A 19,310-nucleotide genomic window follows, 5' to 3' on the forward strand; every position below is an offset into this window, starting at 1 on the left:
CTCTCAAAATACTAAAATACTGGACTGTGATATTTCTGCTGTGCGTACATGAAGCAGCTCCTTAAGTCCTGGGAGGGTTATTGAAGCTGAAAGGAAGCTCCCCGGTACGCTTCTCACTGTGTGTGAGCAGTGTCGTCAGTAGGGGGCAGGTTTGGATCAGGTTTGGGTCTGATTTTCTGTACGCAGGTGATGAAATGGTTTTTAAAATTCAGTCCTCTCACCAAAGCAGAGTGAATGTTATATGATGGTGAGTTTTGCTGCCGGTCTGGGTTCGGGTCCTGGTAAAGGACGATGCTGGGAAATGAAAACGATGAGACACGGATGTCTACTTAATAAACACAGGCCTCATTTAATCTGCTGGTTCTGTAACTCTACAGTTTCTAAACGTGGGCATGAAAGAGTTATTAAAAAAAAAAAGATCTTGCATTCAGTTTCAAACAGCGCAGAAACCCTCAAATCAGAATTTCTCTTTATGAAAAAAGTATGAAGGCTGATGTTATCCTGAATTAAAGGGTGAGCGCTAACCTGCAGTGAGCATTATGTTTTTCACTGCTGCGCCTCTTTAACTGCAGACATGAGCAGCTCTCTGAAGACTGCAGGATTGTTTGTGCTTCATAAAATAAAGCAGTAATGTGTCACTTCTGGAGCTTTTCTGCACCGTTCACACAACTCAAACTGTAAAATGACCCAATCGTCATGTCGAATGAAACTGGCAGCAGAGTGGCTTTCCCAGGAGTGATCTGTGATGGAGGTATTATGTGATGAATGCACCTTCATGAGCAGAAGGAATGAGCGGTGTGTAAAAGAAAAGCTTGCTGCTAAGGAAACGTTCCTGAGTGAATACAGAGGACAGGTCCTGATGTCTGACGGTCACAGAAAGCTTCGTGTGAAATCGCTTGTGTTCCACAGGCAGGATTATTACTCCTATTGAATAATGGAACAAGAATAGATGAATATTATGAGATTTCTAAGTCATGTACTTGAGACAAATGACTGCCAGTTTTGAATATAAGTAGGAATAGATTCAGTTAAGCAGTATTGGAGGCAGATGGAGGGAAAACTCATTTCCTCGTATTAACCGGCTCAGATCTGCGTTATATCTGCCTACATCAGCAGCTTTGGCTTCAGTTTTGCTTCTGTGATCTTGGCTGCAAAAAGGGACAAATGTAGTGACAATATGCTGGTGACTCACCAAGGGAGGCGTGAGCATCACAGGACAGACCACCCGCTTTAAAGTATCTGCTAAAACAAGGTCAGGTGGCTTTGTGTGGTTCCTCCTGGTCACACAGGCCGTTAAACCTGTGCTTTAAAAGAAAAGGTAGGGGACAACATCCACGGTGAACACTTGTTTTGATCAATATGAGCTGCTATAACTCCAAACAAAGAGGTGTAGCTATATTGATTAACAAGAAGATAAACTTTAACATTAGCAACAGTACAATAGACCCTGAAGGTAGATTTATAATACTTAATTTATCTATACAGAATACAGATTTATGTATTGCTAGTATATATGGACCAAATGTTGATGACCCCTCCTTCTTTCATGCTTTGTTCACTTCACTCTCAGATCACTCGGACACCACACTTGTAATAGGAGGAGACTTCAACCTGGTACTTAATGCAGATATTGACAGGCTCAGTACAGCAGTGAGTCAGAGGAACTGGCAGTCTGCAGACATTCTTAAACAGTACATGAAGGATTTTGGACTTTGCGATGCTTGGCGTTCACATCACCCTACTTTGAGAGATTATAGTTATTTCTCACCAGTACACAAATCTCATTCCCGCTTAGATTACTTTTTAGTTAGCAGCTCCATAATGATGGATATCACAGACACTCAGATTCACCCTATCACTATTAGCGATCATGCACCGGTGTCTATGTCTCTGACACAGAAAAGAGTCACACCACCAATCAGGAACTGGAGATTTAATACATCATTACTTAAAGAAGAAGATTTTATTAATTATTTCAAAAAGGAATGGTCAGCATACTTAGAATATAATGATATTCCAGGAATATCACCATGTGTTCTTTGGGAAGCAGGAAAGGCAGTAATGCGGGGCAAAATAATATCTTACTGCTCGCATAGGAAAAATAAAGAAAAAGCACTTGTGTTAGAATTAGAACAAAAAATTAAATCTTTAGAAACTGCCTATGCCGCTTCACCACAAGAACATACAATTATCAGCCTGAGGAAACTGAAACTGGAGCTAAATGAAATAATTGATAAAAGGACACAATTTATGTTGCAGAGGCTGCGTTTGGAAAACTTTGAGCATGGAAATAAATCTGGAAAATTCCTGGCCAAGCAATTAAAACTGAATAAAGAAAAAACAGCTATTTTTTCTATTAAAGACTCGACTGGTATTATTACTCATGACCCACAACAAATAAATAACTCTTTCAGAGACTTCTATGAAGCCTTATATTCACCACAGATTAACCCATCTGATACTGAAATTGAAGAATTTCTTAATAATATAAATCTACCAAAACTAAATGACAGCCAGGCTGCAGCTCTGGATTTACCTCTTTCATTGTCTGAACTTAGTGAAGCCCTACAGCATCTCCCAAATAATAAAGCCCCAGGCCCAGATGGTTTTCCAGCCGAGTTTTATAAAGAATTTTGGTCTGAGCTAGCTCCCATTTTTTTCAGAATGGTAACTCAGATTCAGAATGACCACATCTTATCTCCAACCTTAAACTCTGCTAACATTAGCCTGCTTCTTAAACCAGGCAAAGACCCCACACTCCCATCCAGCTACAGGCCAATCTCTCTCATTAATGTAGATCTTAAAATAATTTGCAAAGCCCTTGCCAAAAGATTAGAAAGTATTACTCCATTTATTGTACATCCAGATCAAACAGGCTTTATCAAGGGTCGGCACTCAGCCAATAATACACGTCGACTGATAAATATAATAGACTATTGTTCTATTAACAAATTAGAGACGACAATCGTGTCTTTAGATGCAGAGAAGGCATTTGATCGGGTAAATTGGAAATTCTTACTAGCAGTTCTGCAAAAATTTGGATTCGGTTCATCCTTTATAAACTGGATCAGAACACTACACAGCTCTCCGAATGCGCGTGTTAGGACAAATGATCTCATTTCACAAAGTTTCAGTCTGCAGAGGGGCACTAGGCAGGGCTGCCCACTCTCTCCCTCTCTTTTTGTAATTTTCATTGAGCCGCTAGCAGCAGCAATCCGTCAAAATGTAAATATTAAAGGGATTCAAACTGAAAATATGGACCATAAACTTAGCCTTTATGCTGATGATGTATTACTTTTCCTTGGGAATTCACAAGGCTCTCTTTGAAGACTATCACACTGATAGATAAGTTCTCATCTATATCTGATTACTCTATCAATTGGAGTAAATCAACAGTTTTGCCTCTGAATTGTAATTTCCAGAGAACCTCTAGGACCCCACTAAAGTCAGGAAATATTAGATATTTAGGCATAAATTTTTCCGCCAGGCTCTCAGACTTGGTACGATTAAATCATATCCCCTTATTAAAAACAATAGAGGATGATCTCACACGTTGGAACAGTTTACCTATATCACTCATGGGGAGAGTTGCTGCCATTAAAATGATGGTTTTACCAAAAATTAATTATCTATTTTCATTGATCCCTAATAAACCTACTCTTCCTTGGTTTAAGTCACTAGATTCAAACATCTCAAAATTTTTATGGAAAAACAAACCATCAAGAATAAGCTTAAAAACTTTACAAAAGCCAAAACACAGTGGAGGTCTAGAATTACCAAACTTTTATTACTATTTCTTAAGCAGTAGATTGCAGTATATTTCAAAGTGGATCAAATCCAATTCATTAGACAACCCATGGCTGGATCTAGAACAGGCGTTTTGTGGAAAAATAAAAATCTCAGATTTACCTTTCATTAGTTCCAGTATTAAACATCATAACTGCTATAAAGTCCTTAGTATAAATACCTCTCTGACAGCCTGGTGGGAATTTTTAAAAATAACTAAGTCTTCACTCATCCCCTGTAAACTAACACCCATTTGGAACAATCCAGATATTTGTCAGAAAAAGAAAATGCTGAATTTTCCGTTATGGCGTGATAAGGGTATAAATAACTTAGAACATATTATCCAAGATGGAAATTTTATCACGTTCCAAGAACTTATATCAAAATATAGAATTGGCAACGGTAGATTTCTGGAATATCAACAAGTTAAGTCCGTCCTACAGGGAAGATTTAACCTTAATCAATTGAATCTAGAAATGCCTACTTGGGTAACAGAATTTCTTAACCTCTGTACCCCAAAATTGTTATCAAAATTATATAAATTATTAATAAAAACTGATGATTCAGTTTCCCTCCCAATTACAAAATGGGAGCGTGATCTTTCTGTCAACCTGGATCAAAATTTATGGACAGAAATATGTTTAAATATCTTCAAAATGACTAAAAGACCCCAAATACAACTTGTACAATATAAGATTCTCCATAGAACATACTACACTGGACAAAGGATGTTCCAAATGGGCCTTACACACTCAAACATATGCACCCACTGTACAAGCAATTCAGAGGATAATCATCTACACGCTCTGTGGTCTTGTGTACCAGTTCAGAGATTTTGGCAGAGGATTTGTGAAGATCTATCCACATGGTTTAGCGTATCCCAACTTCCCCCAGACTATGCATCTTAGGTGATGTCAGTGAATTAATTATGGAGTTAAATATATCACACATAGTTCTTACTGCCTTGTGCATCGCTAAGAAGATGATCCTCATGAACTGGAAGACAAAAAATAAACTATGTATTACTCAGTACAGAAATTTATTAGTAGATCATGTTAGTTTAGAGAGAATGTCTGCTTCTTCTAAAAACAAATTGGAGGAATTTGACTCTCTTTGGTTCCCACTGCTCAGCTCCATTACTTAGTGGGGGTGGTGGGCTGCGGGCTCTGCTCCTGATGTGCTTTGTGGGGGGGTGGGGGGGGACTCCGGGGGCCTGGGTAGCTGGTAGCCTCCTGGGGCTGGGGTCCTGGGGCGACCTTCTGGTGATGTCTGTGTGCCTGTCCTGGTTGATGGTGGTGGGGGCTTGGATGGTGCTGCCTTCGGTCCTGGGGTGTGGGCGGGGTGCTTGGGGGGGTGGTGCCGGCCCTCGGTCGGTTGGCTGGTCTTCCCTGTATGGCTTGGGGGCTGGGGTCTGGGGCCCCGGCACTGGGGCCGCGCCGGCTCCCGGTGGGCCCCCCCAGGCGCGGGGGGGGGCGCGGCTGTCCCGGCCGCGCCGCCGGGTGGGGTGGGTTGGGGGGGACTGGGCACTGCATTTCCATGCCCAGGCCAGTATGTCCTGTCGCCTGTTTGTGTCTATTGTTGAGTGAATGGGCATCTAGGAGGAGCGGGCCGCCCTCTGCGGTGGGGGCGAGGGCGCCAACCTCGGGTGCTGCAGTGCTCCGGGATGCTGTCACCGCGGCCCCGGGCTCACCTCCCCCTGCCCTGTGCTGGGGTGTGGGAGGTCGGGGTGCCTATTGAGCCAGCGGACAGCTGGCTCTCTTCTTCCAGGATTTTTCCTGGTCATATGCCCCCCCCCCCCCCCCCCCCCCCTCCCCCTCCCCATACACAAACACACACACACACACACACACAGAATACACATCACTCACAGATGTAGGATGGAGAGGCCACGTGGAGAGCTGCACCACCCCTTGCCTCTCCGTTTTAATTGCACTTTAGTCATTATAACTCACAACACATACACACTTACACCCTGATACACATAGGACCTTTGGGGCAGGCATGTTACTCAGAGGTTGATGAGATGGGCCGCTGAGGTGGCCCCACTCGGATCCTCGTCACTGTCTGTCTCCAAATTTTATTTGCACTTTAGACATGGAGGGTTTTGGGGGGGCAGTGTGGGCAAGCGCTGACGACCAACAGTTGGCGCGTGTGGCATAACTGTCCCCTCAATTTTAACTGCACCCTATACACCTCATTCACTCACAAACATTAACACATAGACCTACAAGTTGGGGAGGAGGAGGGGTGGATGGGTCATCTTACACCCCGATTTCTTGCGTCTCGCCCGGGGTAGGGGTCGGGTGGTTCCTTGGGGACCGGGCTGGTGGCGTCCTGGGGTCGCTGTTGGCCCTGGGGTGGTTTCCACTTGCCCCGCCTTCAGAGGGTGGGTAGCTATGGATGAATGTGTGTCTTTGTGTATTTGTCACCGTCTCCGTGAGTATGGGTGGGTGAGTGAATGTGTATGTATGGCATATCTGTGTGTGGGTAAGTATGTATGGGCATGTATGAGTATCTGTGTATAAATGTGTACACGGGTGTCTGGGTGTGTTTGTATGTATGGCTGGACCTGGGTCTGGGCCTTGTGCCTTGCCTCCTGGCCGCTCCTTGCTGGTTGCCTCCTCCCCCCTACCCCCCTGGGATGGGGGTGCCTCGGGGTTCCTGGGTGGGGCTGGGTGTTCTGGCGTGGGTGCTGGCCTGCCCCCCTTGGGGGTGCGGTGCGGGGCTGCGTTGGCTTCTTCGGCGTGGGGGGGGGCTCTGTGGAGGGTCGGGCGGTCCTTGGGTGCCGTGGGCCCGGGAGCCCTGCCGCCGGCCAGTGCAGGGGGCTGGCCGCTGGGGGAGGGCTGGCTTCTCATCGCCTTGGGTTCCCTGGAGCCCTCGCTCCTCGACTGGGGGGGCTCCGTCTGAGACCACCCTCTCCCGTCTGCTGGGGTAGGTGTGCGGTTGTCTTTGGACTGAGTGGCCGGGGGTCTTCCTGGCCCTTGGTGGGCTGCTGGTGGCCTGGGGTTCCGGGGGCTTTCCGTACCTGCCTCTGGCTTCTGATGGGTGGAGCTGCAGCGTTTTGCCCTCATTGGTAAGTACGTTCCATGACACAGACACAAACATGACACAGACACAAACGCCCACTCAATCACAACTCAACAAAATTGTTGGTGTGCGTAACATGCTTTGTTAGTTTTGTTTTTCACACACAAATTTATTTTTGCAAGTATTGATAGTATTTTTTTATATGTTAAAGTGATGAAGTATCTGATTAATAGACTTGTGCTCTTTCCCCTTTTTTTTTTTGCTCCCTTTCTCTCTCCCTTTTTCTTCTCTTTATTTTCCTCTTCTTCAGCCTGTCAGCTCTGGCTGTTACATAGTATGTGGAAAAATAACTCAGATAAATAAAATAAAGGGTTAAAACATCAACAAGAAGAGCCTATTGAGAACCTATAGAGCTCATCTTGAAATAGCAAATATGTTTGGCACAACAACGCATTCAGATCACAGTTCTGCTTGCAAGATCTACCAGACATGACAGGCTTTAAAAAAAAAAAAAAAAAAAAAAATATGAGCCGTAAAAGGCCATTCATCACATAAAATGACTTCACACCTGCCTTCTCCATATTTTCTGTCACACATATGTGTTTCCAATGGTGGCCACATTTGTACAAGTAATCCCCCTGAAACAAAAACTCAGACGTCAGACTGCTCTAAACGCTCATTTTCTCTACTCTGCATGATGCCAGTGAGAGCAGACATCCTTAATATGGTCATCAGGATCCCCACCCACCTGCCTTTCAAACTTTCTGTTTGCAGGGAGCAGCCAATCAGAAGAAAGCCAGCTCAAAAGGCAGAGTCCTAAAACAGGTTGTTTTAAACTGGGCCTTGATGCAGCCTCTCACCCTGAAACAAACAAGTATAAGATACATAGTTATAAGATAAGTGGTAAGCCCGCCTCACAGCTCGGGATGTCGGCACAGCAGCCCCACCTGTCTGCTCCACATTACCCTGAAAGGTTTTACGCTGCTCTTTTTCTTGATTGGGAGCTGAGTTTGTCTGGCTTTCCTAAGGAAGCAAGCACAAAACAACACTACAGCAGTTCCTTTTATTCAGCCCAACAGCAGCCAAATCCCACTTCACAGAGCACTCCTTCTGGCTGCACCAAGGCCCTGTATATACGATAAACTGGAGTATAAATAAAATAAAATATATGGAGCTTTGAGCATAATAGGCCCCTTGAACTTTAGAACATATTCACTTAATTAAGACTCCTGAAGTGTTGTTGTACCTCTGGGTATGCACTTTATGGGTGTCACTGCACTGTAAGAAAGGAGTGGAATAAAATGTGACTTACAAAGAGAAATCAACCAAAAAGCAGCACAAATACTGAAATAAACAAACAAACAAAAATCGAGATTCAGCTATCACAGGGTGTGGATGATTGGAGTGACGTTCAGTGATGAATCGCAAATCTGCACCAGCCATGGAGATGATGCTGAAGCTTCTGTCTGGTGCTGCTCCAGTTAAACGTATAAAGATGATGCCTGATGAAAATAACTGGATGACAGTGATAATTAAAACTGCCTCAGGGCAAAGAGTGTTGAAGTGTGTCTTTGGGAAACAAAGATCAGCTCAGTGATATGGCCAGCATACAGCCCCAGTCTCAGTCTGGCTGATGATGTGAGATTAGCTCCAGCAGTAATAATAATCCAGGTAGTTTCTTAGTTCTTGTCCATCGTAGTGATTTCTACCATCCCTTATATTCAGGTTACATTTGTAGTCATGGGCTTGAGTTCTAGACAACTGCAAGTTGTTCTCCAGTTTTGCTCTCAAATGTACAGTACATATGCAGTGTGTTGAAATAAAAAGCGTAACTCCCGTCATCTTAAGATATCAGTGACTGAATTTATACTTTTATAAATTATCGGTGCGTCACTGTGCTGTGTGCTCCTCTGTGAATAGATGGGTTTTTGTGCACCTAATGGCTGAGTCAGTGAAAGCTTTTTACACATGTAATGGAAGCATCATTTGAAAACGTATGAGTCATCAGTTTAATGTATGCAAAGTCGGTACATCTTGTGCTGCAGAGACGGGAGGGAGGAATATGGATGCACTGGAATCTTTGCCCAGACTGTTTTTGACTGGTGGCTTCAGGTCATTTGCTTCACTGCTGGACGTTTCCTCTGGCTGACAGAGCTGACAGGAAGGTGTTTGGGTTTCATCCTCAGGCTGAGACAGTCTGTCATCGAAGCCTGCCAGGTGGAAAGTGAGCTAAACCCGGCCTGGGATCATCTGTCAGGAGCGAGGAGGTGAGCCTGGGTGTCCAGGTTTAAATTTCCTTGCTCCTTACTTTGATCCTCTTTTAGCAGCTCTCTGCAATGATGAAGGTTTTTATAATGATCCTCCATCTTTCCTCAGAAAATGGGCCTCATTTGTCAGCCTGCCTAACTGTTTTTCACAAAGACAACTGACCCCAGATTGACATTTTAATATTTAAACCACATTCCCCACGCATCTAAATCTTTCCTAATCAGACCTACACAGCAGATGAAATGTGGTGATCCACTCGTGAGACATGGAGTCACCTTGTATGACTAACTCGCTTTAGGTCAGTGGACATTCACAGAGAGGCGTTTGGATGTGTGAGTGACAGTGAGCTTTGGTAAAACAGAGGTCAGAAACTATAATTCTCGCCTGCTGGGAAACAAAATAGTCTCAGAAGATCACACTGCCTTTTCACAATATCTATACTGTCAGCTGTGTGCGCCTGAAACAGCCCAAATCTGTGAGCTCTCTGAGTTAGACTGTTCAGTCTGATCATCTGCATCTCCTGCTTTAGCGTCACGGCTCAACAAGCCCACAGCACACACTGAGCAACTGTGGAAAAGAATACTGAGTAAATTGGGCCAAACCGTCAATCTATGTGAGCCAAATTCATTCATTCATTTTGAGCACCAGGCACCTTCCTGCAGGTGTTTATGGTAGAAATCTCTTTGTTTTATGTGAAGGAAAAATCAGGCAGGTAAACATTCAGCATATTCTATAATGCAGTGAGGCTTTCAGGTGTTCTGTGTTGTTTTCACATGCTTAGTCTTAACTTTTCTTATTTAAAATCCTCAAACACACAAAGACACGATTTACTCTTGTGTCCGCTCTCTGTTTGCCTGGGTCCAGGTCTCAGAGTCACAGGCTGCATTTGTGTCTTTGAGCTGGGAAAGTAACCTGAGTAAATGTGTATGTATCATCTGCTCCTGTAAATAGTAAATCATTTTTATTCTAACTGATAAACCCTTGGACTTCAGTAGCCCGTGTGTTTCAACAAGAATTATGAAAGCTCGTGAAAACTTCCTACACTTTACAGAACATGCCACTCATGTCTTTGATTATTTCAGTGATTAGTAATCATCCTCTGAAAGTTGAAAATTTTCATAACTGGGGGCAGTGTTTCATCAGTGGGTGTGCTGCTCTTCTTTTAAATTTGAAATTCTCTTTGACGCTCTGTCCACATTTCTGCAAGAGGCTTAAGAATATGACCTTAAGGACTAGTATTTCATAAGTATTGGTATTTCACAAAATACTAATTTGTACCACAAACTGGTCCCGTTTTAGCTTCAGCTGATATCTCTTCAACACAGTACATGGATGTTTGGGATATCAGAGCAGCTGGTTCTTAACATTCAGTTGGCAGCTGGAATGAACAAAAATGACCTTTAAGGTATTGCGAACATCTGGTCTACGGTATGTCATTAAAGCTGACTGAAAACAAGAAGATCAGGCAACATTTCCTTAAGATTACTAAGAAAAGAACAGTTCTCAACTCTATAAAAGTGGGTCAGCAGACTTTTTGAGAAAACAAAGTCCTCTTTCAGGCTCCTGAATGGTTATCAACCTGTCTGAAGGTGCTGCGCTCTGTGTATCAACTGTACCACAAACGATCCAGCAGTGCAGTGAAATCATATTTGGAGTAAAAGAAGACTGCTGAGACGCTGATGTCTTTGAGTATAGCGTTTTTGTTTTCTCAGGCTAATCTAAAGGAAGGACTGTTACATACTGAATCAGCCTCTTATGAGCATTTTTCCATTTCTGTGCTGCTTTTATTTTATTTTTATTTAAAACCTTTTAGGTGACGTGATATGCACTCAGACCAAAGCTCTTGACCATTAAGGCTGAGAACAATACCATTTATCCATGTGCAACATGACCTCTGCATACAGTAGCTACAGCTTTCACTACACAAGCTTAATTTCTGTGCTGGCTCTAATTTGTTAGACTACTTATCTGAGCACAAAGACGATACTCATCTCACTGACACGTTTTTTGTCAGCATTCTGATGTATGTGTGTTGGTTTCTGGTTATGTGGCATTTCAGCGCTACAGTAACGTAGCTTTTTAATATTTCTAACAATAAATCCGATCTTTGAACATGTTGCTGCAGCTCTGTACACTGGACGAAATGCTTTTCAGCTGAGCCATTTCTACTCTCAACCTTACAGCATCACGGAATATCACGGCAGATCCTCTGTGTCCTATTTTCACATGCTTTGGTGCTGGACATTTCCGACAGCCCGCGAAGGCAGCACAGAGAAAGCGCCGCTCGCGGGTTCAGTCGGGGATCCGCCGTCCGCGCAGTGGCACGCGGAGGAGAGGGTTCTTTTAAAAAGAAGTTTTCTTCTGGGAATAACGTCCTGTGACTGGAGGGAACGGCGAACGAAGTCTTCCTTTGGCTTCCAGTGGGAATGAAAAGTGTGAGGAAGACAGCAGTGTTTGTTTTTTCCCTGCAGAAGAGCAGCAGTGACTGACAGACTGAAACAGACTGAACGCTGCTCGTGCGCCGCGCTGTCCCGGGGGAGTCCTTTTTTTGTTCAGTGTTAGCCTAACTCACTGTGAACACGACCGCCGCCGCGCTCTCCTTCAGACCGGGGACTCGCTGAAAGATATCTCCAACATACTTTGTGTCTGACGTGTATGAGTGTGTCGGGTTAAGCTGCGATGAGGAGGGAATTTAACAGCGGTGAAGCGCCAGACGAAGACGGCGAGAGCTAAGCTCCTCTCAGCAGCCAGTCAGCGGTGGTCAGGGACCGCAGACCACAACCACAGAACGCAGGTACTTTTAGCACATTCATGCTACATGTTCGCAGTACGTTACTCGTTTGTGCTGGGTAACGTTATTTGGAGCCGTAGTGAGTTGAGCTGAGATTGTGAGCGTTGGGTAAGAGAGAGAGTGGTGGTGATGGTGGGATAGGAAGAGGGATTTGGGCACAGCGGGAATAACGTCTCGCCAGCTAGCCGAGGCTTGCTTGGAGTTGTTTAGTCTGCCGAGTTCTGGAAATTACATCCAGAACCTGATTGGAAAAAGGAGCGATTAAACACCACTTTGCTTTAATTTCGTGCCTCACTGCCAGCATGATAATAGCAGGAGAATTTCAGGTATATTTATTATGTTTTGCTCTGTTTGGCTGTACAATTTAGAAACTTGATAGAGCCGGGTTACCCACTTTCACTGGTATCAGAGTTAGATCGTGTGCAGCTTGCTGAACCAGGTGATGTCGCGTTCACCTGGAGCCCATTTCGAGCCCTGACTGGTAATAATTCATGTCTGTTCGTGTGTATGCTCGGTTTAAACTGCTCGGTTTTTCTTCTGTCTGATATTTCACGCCAGCGTAAAAACTGCAGCTGATGAAGCCCGCGTTCATTGTATTTATTTTGTGGGTGTTTTATTGCCTTTACAAATGCACCGCTTCTGTCAGTAAAACAGGAGTTGGCCCGGTTTTTTTTCCTCTTTCTCCATTTGGTATTCCCTTTTTAAAGGATTCCAGTTCAAGTGTTGAATCCTAAATTAGATGTCATCCATAAGGGAGTGTCTGAACCCTCCCCGTTCCCTCACATGTTATGTGAGCCACAGTTCCCGTGGTCTTCTGATGCTTCATACCCTGTATTAGATTACAGTCTAATCAGACATGCACGGAGGCCTTCACTCTTTTTTTTTTTTAAACCAGGCAAACCAACTTAAAACACACAACATCATCCCATCCATTACAGCTGTACATCACTGCAACATTTAGGATCTAAACGTCTTGCTGGAGGGCATATTGAGTAAAGTTTCTCAGGGAGATTTTGTTTTGTAATTGTGCAACATTTCTCAGTCTGCATGGCTCATTAGTTTGAGCCAGCACGCCTGTGAAACCTGTGCTATCATTAGGCTGAAGCAGTTTACCAGCTCTGGGTTGTTGAGTATTTTGTTGTCAGGGTCATGGTTCAGTGCAGTGGGAAAACACAACAGAACTTCACAATTGTATCTTTTTCCTCTCTGTATATATTTATGACAGCAAATACTAAATTCTTATCTACATTTCTGAAACTCTAGCATTCCCAGCATGTCGGTGCTTGATGTCTTTTCTTTGCTTCAGTTCATTATGTTTTCTTACATGAAACAATAACCCTGCTTCACTCAGGATGGCTCCTCACATTATTGCAGCTTACCCTCTCTGGTGATCTGGTGCACTGCATTTCCTTTTACCGCAGGAACAAGTGACAAAATGAAGGCACCATGTAGTGGACTAATCTCTTTCTCATCTATATACATAACAGGTAGACTTGTTTTTGTTCTCACCAAAGTGTGATATTACAGCAAAAAGGCAGACCCATACAATGATCAGGTGATGTGTCAGGTTAGACACACTGATTATGATGAGTAAGTTTTGTTAGGGATGGATACTGATAAGATTTTATTTCTACTGTTTTGTGATTAGTGCTTCTGCTCATGGGCCAGCCTCTTTAATCTTTTTTATGTTTTACTCTTTCATCTATTATGATTTTACTTTATATGTATAGTCAATATAGTCGATAGAACCTGTTCCATGCATGTTTTGACAGACAACACAAAAGGCCAGTGACACTGATGACCTTATCTCTCTCAAAAAAGGCATTTTTAATCTCAGTGACACTTTTTATCTCAATAAATGGAGGCTATATAAAAGTTACTAAAGTGATTGCAGCTTCTACCTTGTGACAGAAATGTTCTTTCTGGCTCAAAATGATTTGATATCATTCATGAGACATACACCGATCAGGCATTACATTATTACCACCTGCCTAACTTTGTGCCTGTCCCCGTTTTCCTGGCAAATCAGCCCTGACCTGTTGCGGCATGAGCTCCACTAGGCCCCTGAAGGTGTGCTGTGGTATCTGGCACCAAGATGTTAGCAACAGATCCTTTAAATCCTCTAAGTTATGAGGTGGGGCCTCCATGGATCGGACTTGTTTGTCCAGCATAACTCACGGGTAAATGGTTAATTGACTGGTTCTTATATAGTGCTTTAATTAACATGCTTTATGCAATATGACTCATTTAGCCATCTGCGCACATTAATTCTGGCACTTTTTTCTATGCCTAAGTGCTTTCTAACATTCACACACATTCGGAGAGCAACTTGGGGCTCTCAGTATCTCACCCAAGGATACTTTGGCATGCTGACTGGAGCAGCCAGAAATCGAACCACCAACTGTCTGATTAGAGGACCCGCCCTACCTCCTGAGCCACAGCCACCCCAAATTAGATTGAGATCTGGGGAGTTTGGAGGCCAAGTCAACACCTCAAACTTGTTGTTGTGCTCCTCAAATCATTCATTCCATTTTTTTTTTTTACGGCAGGGTGCATTATCCTGCTGAAAGAGGCCACAGCCATCAGGGAATACCGTTTCCATGAAAGGGTGTACATGGTCTGCAACAATAGCAGGATCCAAAGTTTCCCAGCAGAACATTGCTCATTGAGCAGAGGTGGTGGCTTATGACAATAGCTGTCAGCCACCTACAGTGCAGTCTTGAGATTCCTTCCCAGGTGTCTCAACCCCCGCTCACACCTTATTTCAGGTGACCTCAATAGGTCACATGATGGGGTGGGGCAAGGTCTCACACTGGTTTCACCTGAAACCCCTTGTGGTAATGACCCACACCTTTTTTTTTTTTTTTTTTTTTTTTTGGCTCAATGTGATGATGCATAGCGGGACAACCTCCACCTCCAATGGGGACAACCCCCCACTAGGGTTTAAATACTTGGGACTCTCAGCCTTTTGGCTTTAGAACTGAAGAAACCTCTTGGATAAGAGGTGAAACATCTTCAAAAAATAAAGTCCAGTCGCCTTTTTTTGCAAGCTCTTGACTACCATGACCTGGATCACTGAGAATCTACCCAGACAACATTGCCCAGAGCATCACACTGCCCCTGCCAACTTGCCTTCTTCCCAAAGTGATCCCCAGGTAAGTGACGCACATGCATCCGGCTTCGTAATGTAAAAGAAAATGTGGTTCATCAGACCAGGCCACCTTCTTCCATTGCTCCGTGGGCTGGTTTTAATGCTCACGTGTCCATTGTTGGTGCTTTTGGTGGGGGTCAGCATGGCTCCCTGACTGGTCTGCGGCTTTGCAGCCCCATCCGCAACAAACTGCAATGCAGTATTGTATTCTGACACCTTTCTATCAGAACCAGCGTTAACCTTTTTGACAATTCGAGCTACAGTAGCTCGTCTGTTGGATGGGATCACGTGGACCAGCCTTCGCTCCTTTGTCTGTGAGCCTTGGCTGCCCATGACCCTGTTGCTGGTTCACCACCGTTCCTTTCTTGGACCATATAAACCTGGAAATTAACATTAAGTCCACTTCACAGGTTCTCTGTTTGATTCTGGATCAGTTTCCAGTGTGGAGAAAAAAATGTAAGCCTGCAGAGGTATACAGCATCAGGTCAACAGGCTTACTATTCAATAGAATGAACACGGTGTAGAAACAGAGTAGACAAAGGCTTGCATGTAACTGGGGTGTGCAAATCTCACCATGCTATGAATTTGACATCATTGGTTTTAAAAAATAAGCATAGTTTTCCTGTCTGTCATAATATCATTACTACACAGCAGGAGTGGAGGCAGTTCGGGGTTAAAGATTCGGGTTTTGCTCTATTCTGTGAGTTCTTTGGGTTCACTTCTGGAATCATGCCTTTTTCTTTTGAGATTTAGACGTGCAGCATTTCTATTATTGTAGTTTTAGGAAGTATTCTGGCCTGAGCTGACACAGCATTAAAGCCAGTTTTAAGCTGATGAGAATTTTTACAGCCAAAATTTTAGAGCGAGAGAGAGAGAGATCATATATTACTCATCAACTGGCTCTTAATTTTGTCTGACTAAAAGCTGTCTGGAATATACCACAGTTATTTCTGTTTAACCCTCTTAAAGAAAAGCTCTCCCTCTCTTGTACTCTTGTAGCCATTTTTCCTGGTGATTACTGCAAACTGTCTAATGTCAGTTTGGTGTCACAGGGCGTTCTTTGTTGAGTTCCTAAGCTTTTTATCAGGTTCTGTTAGGGCGAGGAGGGGTTGGATTAGTCTTTTGTGAGATGGTGAAATGTCAGACGGCATAACTGTTTTGGCTTTGTCTCCTTCAGGTTAAGCCGTAATTTTTATGACGCGACTGTTAACATGGTCAAGATAAAGTACTAGATGGAAGCAAGTGAGCGACATTAATGCTGCTCTTACATGTTAGGACATCCAGCTGGAGCTGAAATAACACTGTGTAGTACTGCAGATAAGACCCGAGAGATTTCAGCTTTTCCACAAAGGGGGAATCTGACTGCTTTTTTGAGAATTCAGCAGCTATCAAATGCAAATTTGACACTTTTAATGCATTCTAGGGGTGGATGATATAGCGTCAAGTTATATCACAATATGTCAAGAAAATGTGGGATAATATTTTTAATGATGCAGAAAAAAATACTGAGCATTTTGTTGATGCTTGCTGCATTTAGAAGTGTAAGTGAATGGAGGGCAGTTTCCATCCTTCTTTTCCAATGAGCTGCAGGCAGTTTGTAGTTTGCACTTGATGTTGTGTGTTTTTACCTTTAAATGGTGAAACACGTTTGTTATTTCCACCTTTTGGCAGGAACAGTTGTTTTGCATAAGTATTGTGCTTTGTTGGAGTAACTTCATTTTTTTAGGTACTAAATTGTTATCTGAGACAGATGTGTGTGTCTCTCGCTCTCAGACATGGCTGGGCTTGTCTCGTTATTGTGCGCACCAGGGAAGGTAAACACGCGGCATTGCAGTAGCTATGATATTGTGTAAAAAATTACCGGAATTATCGTGGACAGTGTGGTGTAGGCCTAATGAACTGCAGATCTTATTTTCTAAAAATGTCAAGAAATGAAAAAAACATCCCACATGGCCACGAAAAATGCTTTTCAGTCATTATGCCGCATTTCAGGCGCTAGGTACTTTTTTTCTTTTTTTTTTTTTTTTAGGCATTTCTGCAGCTCCTCATTCGGTGGCAGATGAAAGAATCCAGAGGGAAGACAGAGAAAGTTTATCGTGGGGTCTCCGAGCTAACAGCTGCTCACGGGTACCATCGCACATCGCCGCGTTGCTATATCGACTTCACCCACATTGGGGTGGTACTCAATTGTACTGGAAACAAAACAAGACGATGTCGAGCTGCACTGAGTATGTTCTAGTGCAGGGGTGTCAAAACTTGCGGCCTGTGAGCTGCTCCCGGCCCCCGCCCACTTCCGGTCCGCGAATTGACGTCAAAAATAACATACAGTTTGGCCCTTTAAGGTGCCGTTTACACGAGACCGTTTTCATTTTGAAACGGTGTCGTTTTGATGCGTTTCGGCCTTGCGTTTACACGACAACGGTGTCGTTTTGATGCGTCCTTCTGTTTACACGACAACAGAGTGAAAACGATGTGTTTCAGAAACGGGGTCCAGAGTGGAGCGTTTCAGAAACGCACCGGCTTGCGTTTTCGTGTAAACACTTGAAACCGGGGTGATTTGAAAACGCTCGACTCGCACATGCGCACTATGGTTGCGACGGCCAGTTTTTCGCGCACGCGCAAACTGATAAACAGTACTCGCGGATTCACGAGTGCTTCTTATGCTTTTCCTGTGTTTTGACCGTTTTGTAATTCAGCGTTGTGTGCAGCAGCGATCCAACCTCATCATCTGTCCACACAAAACCTCTCACATTGGCCGTTTTGTATGTAATGAACAATTTGCCGCACTACCTACTGTGTCACTCCACGCATGCGCGTCTTGCGTAAACAAACTGCAAAGAGAAAACCAACGCCAACTTGTGGCCTGGCATGGGAACTACATCGTTTTCATCGTTTCACATGTCCTCGTGTAAACGCGGATCGTTTCTGAAACGCCATCGTGTAAACGAAAGGCTGAAACGCATCAAAACGACACCGTTTCCAGTGAAAACGGCTTCGTGTAAACGGCACCTAAGTTACTTTTTTGACATTTCGCCTTCCCCTCCAATTAAGAGGATTAATTGGGGCTGGAAGCAGCCCACGGGCCGCAAGTTTGGACACACCTGTTCTAGTGGAAAAGAGGCATCAGTTATGAGTTTGTGGGGGCTTGTGCAGCTTTTTAAAAAAATACAGTAAAATATGACTAAATATATATGACTGGTGTTTCTGTTTTAAATGAGAATTTATTGAAACTGTTGCAGAGACTCTGGTTTCACTTCTGTTTTTAACCTTTTTGTTTGTTTGTCGGTGACGCTTTCAGCTTTGGGATGAGAGGACAGAGTGAAAAGTGGAGGGAAGAACCATTTTATACACATATTAAGTGTAAACCCCCCAAAACAATTATGTTGGGTGGGATGGCTCCACCAGCCGGTGCATGCTTACCCTCTGCTGCTAACCGCTTTGAATTTTGGGCGTTTTACAGGAGAGAGACTGGAGGAGATTATCCTACACTATTTTGAATATCTTTGATCACATTCTTGTAGTGGTGGGCGGTGTGATCTAGCATTTGTATCATGGTATTTTTGAAGCTTCTGTCAGGAGTAAATAGAATTAGAAAAAGAAATTCTACCTCTTTTACATAAAGCTAAGTGTTATTTTGATAGGCTTTTGTTTGCATCACATATTGTACGCAGAAAGGAAATGGTAAGGCAATGTGAAGTTTATCCAAACAGTAAATAAATGTTAAAAGAATCAAGTCTATGAAAAGGCAACCTGTATACAGGACTGTCAGTGTGAGGCACAGTAATTAATGAAATTAACCAAAACTCAAAGGAGACAGAGTGTCCTCGTTCTCCTGTTATGCAACCAACTGCTTTCTTTTGTTTTCTTTCTACATATGTGAAACCTTCTCAAAGCTCTCCTTGTTTGTCTCAGTCCTCGACAGCCACGCACAAACACAAAGCCAGACGTGACCTCTGACCCCAGCCACAGATACTGACGCACTGTGCAGAGCTGCGTGTCCATTAATATTCCTTTCTGTATGTTCATTAATTATGCAATATGCGTACACTGCTGTCCTCGGGCCCTGTCCCACAAATGCAAAGGGCTGCAGACTCTCTCATTCTTAGTGCGGAAAAAGCATCTTGCTCTAAGCTCACTGCGCGCTCTCAGCCCTCCGAGGATGCTGTGACATTCCCAGAGGAGATTCCATTCCCCCGTAAACAATCCTGGCATTGACACAGGCCCTGATTAGCAAGTTGCCAGGATATTTCCACAATGGCCCAGCAGAGGATAATGAGATCAGATTTG

The 19,310-nt window shown here is 43.7% G+C and overlaps 1 protein-coding gene across 1 annotated transcript in view; it reads left to right on the plus strand.

The window, feature by feature from the left end:
- The first annotated feature begins 11,390 nt into the window (after window positions 1-11,390).
- Window positions 11,391-19,310, plus strand: part of arhgap32b (Rho GTPase activating protein 32b) — a 135,372-nt gene continuing 127,452 nt past the window's right edge. The window contains exon 1 of the mRNA XM_030745823.1: window positions 11,391-11,875. The gene's annotated coding sequence lies outside the window, so the exon portion shown is untranslated. The remainder of the gene's footprint in view (window positions 11,876-19,310) is intronic.

This window comes from Archocentrus centrarchus, chromosome 14, assembly GCF_007364275.1.
Source record: "Archocentrus centrarchus isolate MPI-CPG fArcCen1 chromosome 14, fArcCen1, whole genome shotgun sequence".
NCBI classification, from domain to species: Eukaryota; Metazoa; Chordata; class Actinopteri; order Cichliformes; family Cichlidae; genus Archocentrus; species Archocentrus centrarchus.